Here is an 8,338-nt window from a genome sequence, read left to right as displayed (position 1 = left end):
AAACACTTGTTCATGTCTTCTATCCATGTTTTTATTGGATTATTTGTTTTTGGATGTTGACTAAAAACTGGATATTAAGTAACACACAAGACAGGTTTCCTTGAGCTTAAATTTTATTTGCATGAGTATCATTAACAGGAAAAAATATGCATATGGGTATGTACAAGTGTGTTTATGTATACATCTATCTATCTATCCTCTATCCCATGTCTTCTAATTGTGGTAAATCCTGTAAGGTGGGGAATGGGATAGTCTGAAGAAATATGCTTCTGGATATGCTGGGTAAGCAAATTTAATTGCACTCAGATGCATTGGATATAAGTGAATCACTCAAATGAGTTATTTAATATTATATAGAAACAAATTAAAAGTTTATGTAGTTGAAAATAATAGGTAGTTAAAATAATTTTTTTGTTTGTTGTTTTTGTGTCTTTTTTTGTTTATATATACTATGGTGTGAATGTTTATGTCTCCCAAAATCATATTATGAAATCTAACTCTGTAAGTGCTAGTATTAAAACATAGGGGCCTTTGGGAGGTGATTAGGTCATAAGTGGGATTACAGTCCTTTTAAAGGAGACCCCAGAGAGTTCTCTTGCTTCATTCATCATGTACGTTTACAGTGAGAAGATAGCCATCTATGAGGAAGTGGGCTCTCCCTGGATCTGCCCATTCCTTAATCTTGAACTTCTCCGTTCTAGAACTGTGAGAAATAAATTCCTGTTCTTTATAAGCTATTAAGTCTATATCATGTCCGTTATAGCAGCCTGCATGCAGAAGGACACTATGACCTAAAATGAGAGCAATAAATATAAAGTTTCAGTAAAGTCAGTTGGTACAATGTTTTTTTTTTTTTAATTAGAGAAGACATGCTGCTTCATGTTAAACCTTGATATTGTATATGTTTCTTGAAGGGCCACTTCTTACTCCTTTGTGTGTTTTCCACAAAGTCCAGGATGATGCCTTACATAAAGGTAATATTTTATAAATACTGTTGGAAATATATACTTCTCTAAAATCTTATTTTGCCTACAGATTACTTGGATCCACTTTTCCTTGTGTAGAATATTTGAAATATATTAAGAACAGAATGTCTCTCTAAATAACATTTAGAATCATCATTAGTTTATGACTCCTGACTCATTTGTTTATGCAGTGATACTTACTGCAAGAACACTGAAGTTTGTAATATAATTTTGAATTAATCACCAAGCTAGTTTATTTTAACTTATGAAAAAATAATTTCTCATGTTGGTTTAATTCTGCTCTTATGTTATGGTCATGACATTTTCATTAAAATAAAGTAGAAAATAGAAGTAAATAATAAATGAAAAATAAAAATAAAAAAATAAAAAAATAAAAGCAAATCTCTTGTGAAATGTTAAACTTTTCTTACTTATTTTGTTTTGCTTTTCTTCTACCATGCTGGCAAAGCTGTATATTGCAGATAGGTACAATTTTCTAGGTGCTAGGTTTGTTACTTTTGCTAAAATTTTCAAAATATAAGGAGTTGAATAGTCATGGATTGTTTATTAAACTCCTTATCTACACATATAAAAATAAAACAATGATGGTGACCTGGGTATTTCTAAAATTGTATTCTGTTTTTCCATATTATGGTTTACAATGTAATTAATAAAGATTCTGCATATATTAACATCATCCCATTCTATCTCATCTGTATGTCCATACAGAGCATGTATGATTTCTATTCATTGCTATGTTGTGGTGAAGAGATTGTCTGAAGTAGCCTATATTTATGCAGGTAGATCTTAAGCTACGGTGCTCTTGTTTATTTGCTTGTTCGTGATCAGTATGTTTGAAAGATGGTAACTATTGCATCAGGTGTGACGATTAAAAAATATTATTGGTGCCTGATACACTGTGATAAAATAGGTAAGTCAATTCATAATTTGTTAATTAAATTAGAAAAGAAATTCCTTTGGATTTGTTCTTTATTAAGAGTTTTTTTTTTTTTAACGAATGCCTTGGGATGTTTTTTGTGTAATATATATCACATGCCTCAACCTTTAAATTTGAATGTAGAAAAGAGTTATCAGAATGAGCCTAGAAAATATTGTTATGGGGGCGCCTGGGTGGCTCAGTGGGTTAAGCCGCTGCCTTCGGCTCAGGTCATAATCTCAGAGTCCTGGGATTGAGTCCCATATTGGGCTCTCTGCTCAGCAGGGTGCCTGCTTCTTCCTCTCTCTCTGCCTGCCTCTCTGCCTACTTGTGATCTCTCTCTGTCAAATAAATAAATAAAATTAAAAAAAAAGAAAACATTGTTTTGAAATATTTTTGTTCTGTTGTATTATGTTAACTTAGGAAATAATGGTAGTTATTTTTATTAGCATTTCCTACTTTCCACATGCCCTTACAGATGAGATATCATGTTTTTCCTACTCTTTTTATCGTGGTTGTTATATTCTTCATGATCAATAACAATCAATGAAAATTCCTAACATTAATTTTCTTTGGGAAAGTGATATTTTAGCAGGAATCCATGACCTAAAATTTTAGCTGTTGTTCTTCCAGGAGATGAGACTATCAATGTTCCCGAAATTTCAAGAAATAGAACTTATTAATTGTGTTGGTTGATGTTTATTGTCTCTGAACTTAGAGGTGCATAATTCAATTTAAAATTTATTTTGGGGGCGCCTGGGTGGCTCAGTGGGTTAAAGCCTCTGCCTTTGGCTCAGGTCATGATCCCAGGGTCCTGGGATCAAGCCCCGCATCGGGCTCTCTGCCTAGCAGGGAGCCTGCTTCCTCTTCCCTCTCTCTCTGCCTGCCTCTCTGCCTACTTGTGATCTCTATCTGTCAAATAAAATAAATAAAATCTTAAAAAAAACGGAGTGGACATTATGGGGGTGCTTATCTGAAATTGAGGGACATTATAAAAAAATAAAAAATAAAATTTATTTTGAATTGAAAACAAGATCTTACTGAAGTTTAGGCATCCCACTTTATATCAGGCCTCCAGTACATTCTAATTTATTTATAGAAAATATCATAAACATGAATGACACTTTTCCTATTGCATTTATATGAAACTGCAATGACTCAAAGATGTCAGATTTGAAAAGCACTACCTTTCTATAATTTCTGTTTCTTAGGAGGAATGGATATACCATTTTAGCTCAATTATCCAACAGTATTCAAAACCACCATGAATTTTAAAACATAGTTATTACACCCTAAAAATCAAGTATGAAAATGTATAAACAACCAAGTCTCTATCTGTAAATGAAATACTCCCACACAGACGGGTTTTAAAACTTTCTAACTTAAGGAATTTGATAGCACAGACTCAGGGTAGTAGTTTCAGTGCCTACAGTATACTTTCAGGGAGAGAGTAATGTAAGCTCTGAGTCACTTTCTGCCTAGAGATGACCTAATAGTGGTTCTGGCATTGTTTGTTTGTTTTTGAAAATACGTTCCTGGGCGTCATTCAGAAAATGCAGAGTTTGGCATCTATATAAATTAAGGATGATCTTTTTGAACTTTTGTCTTTCATTACATCAAATTAACATAATTGGACAGAAATTCCACTAAATTAAGCATTGTTAGGAAATGTGTAAATTGGAGCTACTCAAATTAGTTGCTCTTTGAACTATGTGCTGTTGGTTCAGGATTAGATAAGGAGTTTGAAGGCAAACCTAAATCATTGCTTCCTTTTTTGAGAGATTCTCAGCATATTTTCTTAAAATTAGCTGAAATAAACAATGTGTTTAGTCGCAAAGTGATTTGCATTTTTGCACAAACTCCCTATCTCCTTGAGAATTATAACAGATATTTCATGAAACATCATTGATCTTTACTTTGTTACACTGCTGTAAAGTACATTTAGAGTTGCCAGTTAAAGGTGTTATTGTTGAGATGAAATGTCATGCATTTTTCTTCACTTCCATGCAAATGAACACAGTAAATTATTAAGACACAATGAAGAAAAAAAATTGACAATGAGTTCCAGATTTTAAAAATCACTTGCCATTCAATCCAAATTGTGAGTTTGATCAGTTACCGAACACTTTATAATGCACCCCCGGTAATTTTACAGAGATTACTTTTTTCTTACCAATTCTTGATTATTCTGTCTTGCAATGCAGAGAAAGCTAACTAATTTAAAATAAACTTCCGTTAATTTTGATTGTTATAAACTTAAAATTGATTAATTTCCATATACAGAGTTTAAAATGTTCACAATTTACATTAAATATATATTCTGTGTATACCTTGGAAAAATTATACTGAAAATTGAAATTAAAATGATGTTGTATATAGCTGCAAGAAGCCGCCTGTCCCATTTCATCTTACTATATAAGTTGTGTCAGGTAATTTATAAAATCCCTGCTGCATAACAAATCTATTTTTTGTTGGAATGGGTAGTAATGTTTCTTCTTATTTCGAAATAAGAGTTGGTCTATGAGTGCCTCTGCAACTGTATTTTTCCTAAGTGGCTTCATGGTCCTGAACTGAGAAAGCTCAGAGCATTAAACATCAAAGTAATATATTTTGACACAATTAGACATCAAGGAAATGCAATTAAAATGACACTGAGAGGGCGCCTGGGTGGCTCAGTGGGTTAAGCCGCTGCCTTCAGCTCAGGTCATGATCTCAGGATCCTGGGATCGAGTCCCGCATCGGGCTCTCTGCTCAGCAGGGAGCCTGCATCCCCCTCTCTCTCTCTGCCTGCCTCTCCATCTACTTGTGATTTCTCTCTGTCATATAAACAAATAAAATCTTTAAAAAAAAATGACACTGAGATATCACTACACACTTACCAGAATGGCTAAAATAAAATATAATGACAAGCCCAAAAGAAAAAAATATACCATTTGATGATACACAATGGCAAGTTGTACCATAACTTAACCATCTCAGACTAGTGTAGTGTTAAATTTGTTTTTCTAAGCCATGTTTTGGGTCACTTACCACTTTTCAAGGATATAAAGTGCTATCATTTTACTTAAAACTGTGAAATTTGGTCAGATTTAAATTTCATTTTATGTTAAAACATTCTGTAAACTGTGTTAGACTTTGACATTTGTTCCCTCAGTTCAGTGAATAACACTATATCATATTCTGAAAAATACGCTAATTTTTATTTTGAAAAATATCCCTTTTTCCTCTTATGGTAATTATTAATATGAATTAATAGTAGAATTTGATATGGTCCAATATGACCATAAATACTTTATAGTATATTATCAAATTTAATAATGAATATAATGTACTTCTTTGGACAATTTTTAAAGACCAGTCTACTCTTAAAACAAAAAAAATGGAGATGCACTTCTTTAGTTCACACAAATTTCATTTTTATTATATATAACCTCAGATAAATTTCAACAAATCATAATTTATTAAAATCATGTCTACTTAAAAATCTCATAGAAGAGTTAAACCATCAAAAATAAAAATAAACACACACAACACACACACATCACCCATGTATTGGCAAATCACAATTGCTGTAACAATACATTAGGCATTCCACAGTTAAGGGCTATCAAAATTTCCATCAGTGACAAAAAGATTTGTATCCAAATGGACTGATTTTCCAGAATCCAAGAAAAAGTCTCCTAGGATTTATTTAAAGATAAATATTTGAACAAATACTTCTTAAATTTAGGAAATTCAGAACATACGATTAAAGAATATTTGCAGTGCAGACTATATTCAATCCTTCCTTCAAAATGTGCCTTTGAGTACATAATTCTGTTTTCTCGATCTCAATTGAGCTGTCTTCCAAGGAAGTTTTCCAAAATGTGTGTCTCTGTGTGATAAATGTTCTAAGACCTAACATGCTTCATTGTATTTTTACTGTGCTCTCAAATTTAATCAATAATTTGGATTGATGTATAATACCTAGTTTCAAATATCTTTTCCATCTATAAAAACTCCCAGCTGTCTCTTTATATGCTATTACTATTGAGAATTGTGCTGTCAGTATTATTCTTGTACATTTTAGATGATCTGTTCTTCTCTTGGGCATCATTTATGCTCTTCTCTGTTTTTGATATTCTTAAAACTCACCATAATGTATACGAGTGGTTTTTAGTGTGTGTAGTTTTTGTTTTGTTTTGTTTTGTTTCTGATATCTCGTGTTTGGCATCATTTTAAGTCTGGTATCTTTTATCTTTCTTTAATTCTCCAAAATTTATCTCAGTACTTATTTAAATATTTTCTTTATTTTTTTTTCTCTTCTGCTGTATTTGGGCAGAAGTCATTAATTTGTTTGTTTGTTTTTCCCAACTCATTTATTCATTTTACAGCTATATTCATCTTAGTCTCCATTTATTGTATTCTTTATTTCAACAATTTTCACTTAATTTATATTCACAGTATAGTATCTTTCTTTTCCTTGTATATGTATATCATTATTTTATCATATACTTTTAAGCTATTTTTAAAAATATTTTATTTATTTATTTGACAGTGAGAGATCACAAGTAGGCAGAGAGGTGGGCAGAGAGAGAGGAAGAGAAGCAGGCTACCTGCTGAGCAGAAAGCCTGATGTGGGGCTTGATCCCAGGACCCTGAGATCATGACCTGAACGGAAGGCAGCGGCTTAACCCACTGAGCCACCCAGGCGCTCCTTTTAAGCTATTTTTTAAAAGTACAGTCATTCTTTTTTTTTTTAAGATTTTATTTATTTATTTATTTGACAGAGAGAGATCACAAGTAGACAGAGGGCAGGCAGAGAGAAAGAGAGGGAAGCAGACTCCCTGCTGAGCAGAGAGCCTGATGCAGGACTTGATCCCAGGACCCTGAGATTATGACCTGAGCTGAAGGCAGTGGCTTAATCCACTGAGCCACCTAGGCGCCCCTAAGCTATTTTTTTAATTCCTGTTCCCATAACACTTGGATTGGCATATAAAGTTAACCACATCATATTTTTTAGGTAAGTAATTGTACTTTTTATGTGCATAGTTATTTTGGTCCATGAGTTCAGCTCTTCTTAGGATCATCAAATCTCTGTAAAGTCTGGGTATGCTAGGATTTTCTAAGCAACAATAAAATACATTGAAACCTGGTAGCTTAATTATAATAATGTTTTCTTTCTCAATCATTCACAATAGTATTCCATTCTGAGTAGCTTCCTTCTATTTTGCAGCTATAGTGTTTGGAAAAACTTGAATTATGATATTACTGTGATAATGTGAATTAGTCAGGGTTTTTCAGAGAATCGGGAAGAGAAAAAAAGGAAGATATTCTCCAGGGCCAACTCTAGAAGTGACTATTAAAACATCTGTCCAAATTCAATTGAACAAAACTCAGAAATGCCATCTCCAGTGAAATACAAAAAAGATTATATATAGTTCTGGGCACACACATCTCATTTGACCCAATGATGTATATCAATGAAAGACTGAAGGCCAATCACCACTCCATGGGAGAATTTAAAAATAAATTTACTAATGAGGCCAAGAATTCAGAATCACAAATACTTCAGAACTAATAATAACTGCCTTCACTTGATGTTATTCTATAAGATAAATCCTACGGTCAAGTTTCAATTTTAAATTCTTAAATCCTTATGAAGAAGCATCATTTGGAGGGAGCAGTTTTCATAATTTATCATCCATCAGCCTTTTTTAAAAGATTTTATTTATTTATTGGACACAGAGAGAGAGAAAGAGAGCGAGAGAGAGAGATCACAAGTAAGCAGAGAGGCAGGCAAGCAGGGAGGGAAGCAGGCTTCCTTTTGAGCAGTGCCCGATGTGGTGCTGGATCCCAGGACCCAGAGACCATGACTTGAGATGAAGGCAGAGGCTTAACCCACCACCCACGTGATGAGAGAGCCACTCAGGTGCCCCTCATCCATCAGTCTTAATTGATTGGAGGAAAATGTGTGGAGGAATAATGCCTTAGGGAGCTAATCTCTCTAAAGAATTTTCAAGTCTTTACCCCTTCAAGGTTTTGTACAGTTCTGATAGCCTCTAAACATCCAGCGGATTTCTACAGTGACAGGCCTGTTAAAACCTGTCTTCAAACCAGGAATAGAGCTTGAAACATACCAGTCAAGGGCAACTTTGAGTATTTTAAGGCGTTTATCATCATTTCTTTGTTTTTGGTTAATATCTGAAATAGTTCCATATTACACTTGCATAATTTCTCCAGAGCTGACTTTGAAGGAGGCATTCAGTTCCAGCTAGTTCCATATTTTGGCAAGAACTATACTTCTATATTAAAAAAAAAAAAAAACATATTTTAGGGCGCCTGGGTGGCTCAGTGGGTTAAAATCTCTGCCTTCGGCTCAGGTCATGATTCCAGGTTCCTGGGATTGAGTCCCACAGTGGGCTCTCTTCTCAGCTGGGAGCATGCTTCCATTCCT

This window comes from Mustela nivalis (assembly GCF_964662115.1).
Source record: "Mustela nivalis genome assembly, contig: HAP1_SCAFFOLD_195, whole genome shotgun sequence".
NCBI classification, from domain to species: Eukaryota; Metazoa; Chordata; class Mammalia; order Carnivora; family Mustelidae; genus Mustela; species Mustela nivalis.
Note: the sequence above shows the minus strand (reverse complement) of the source record.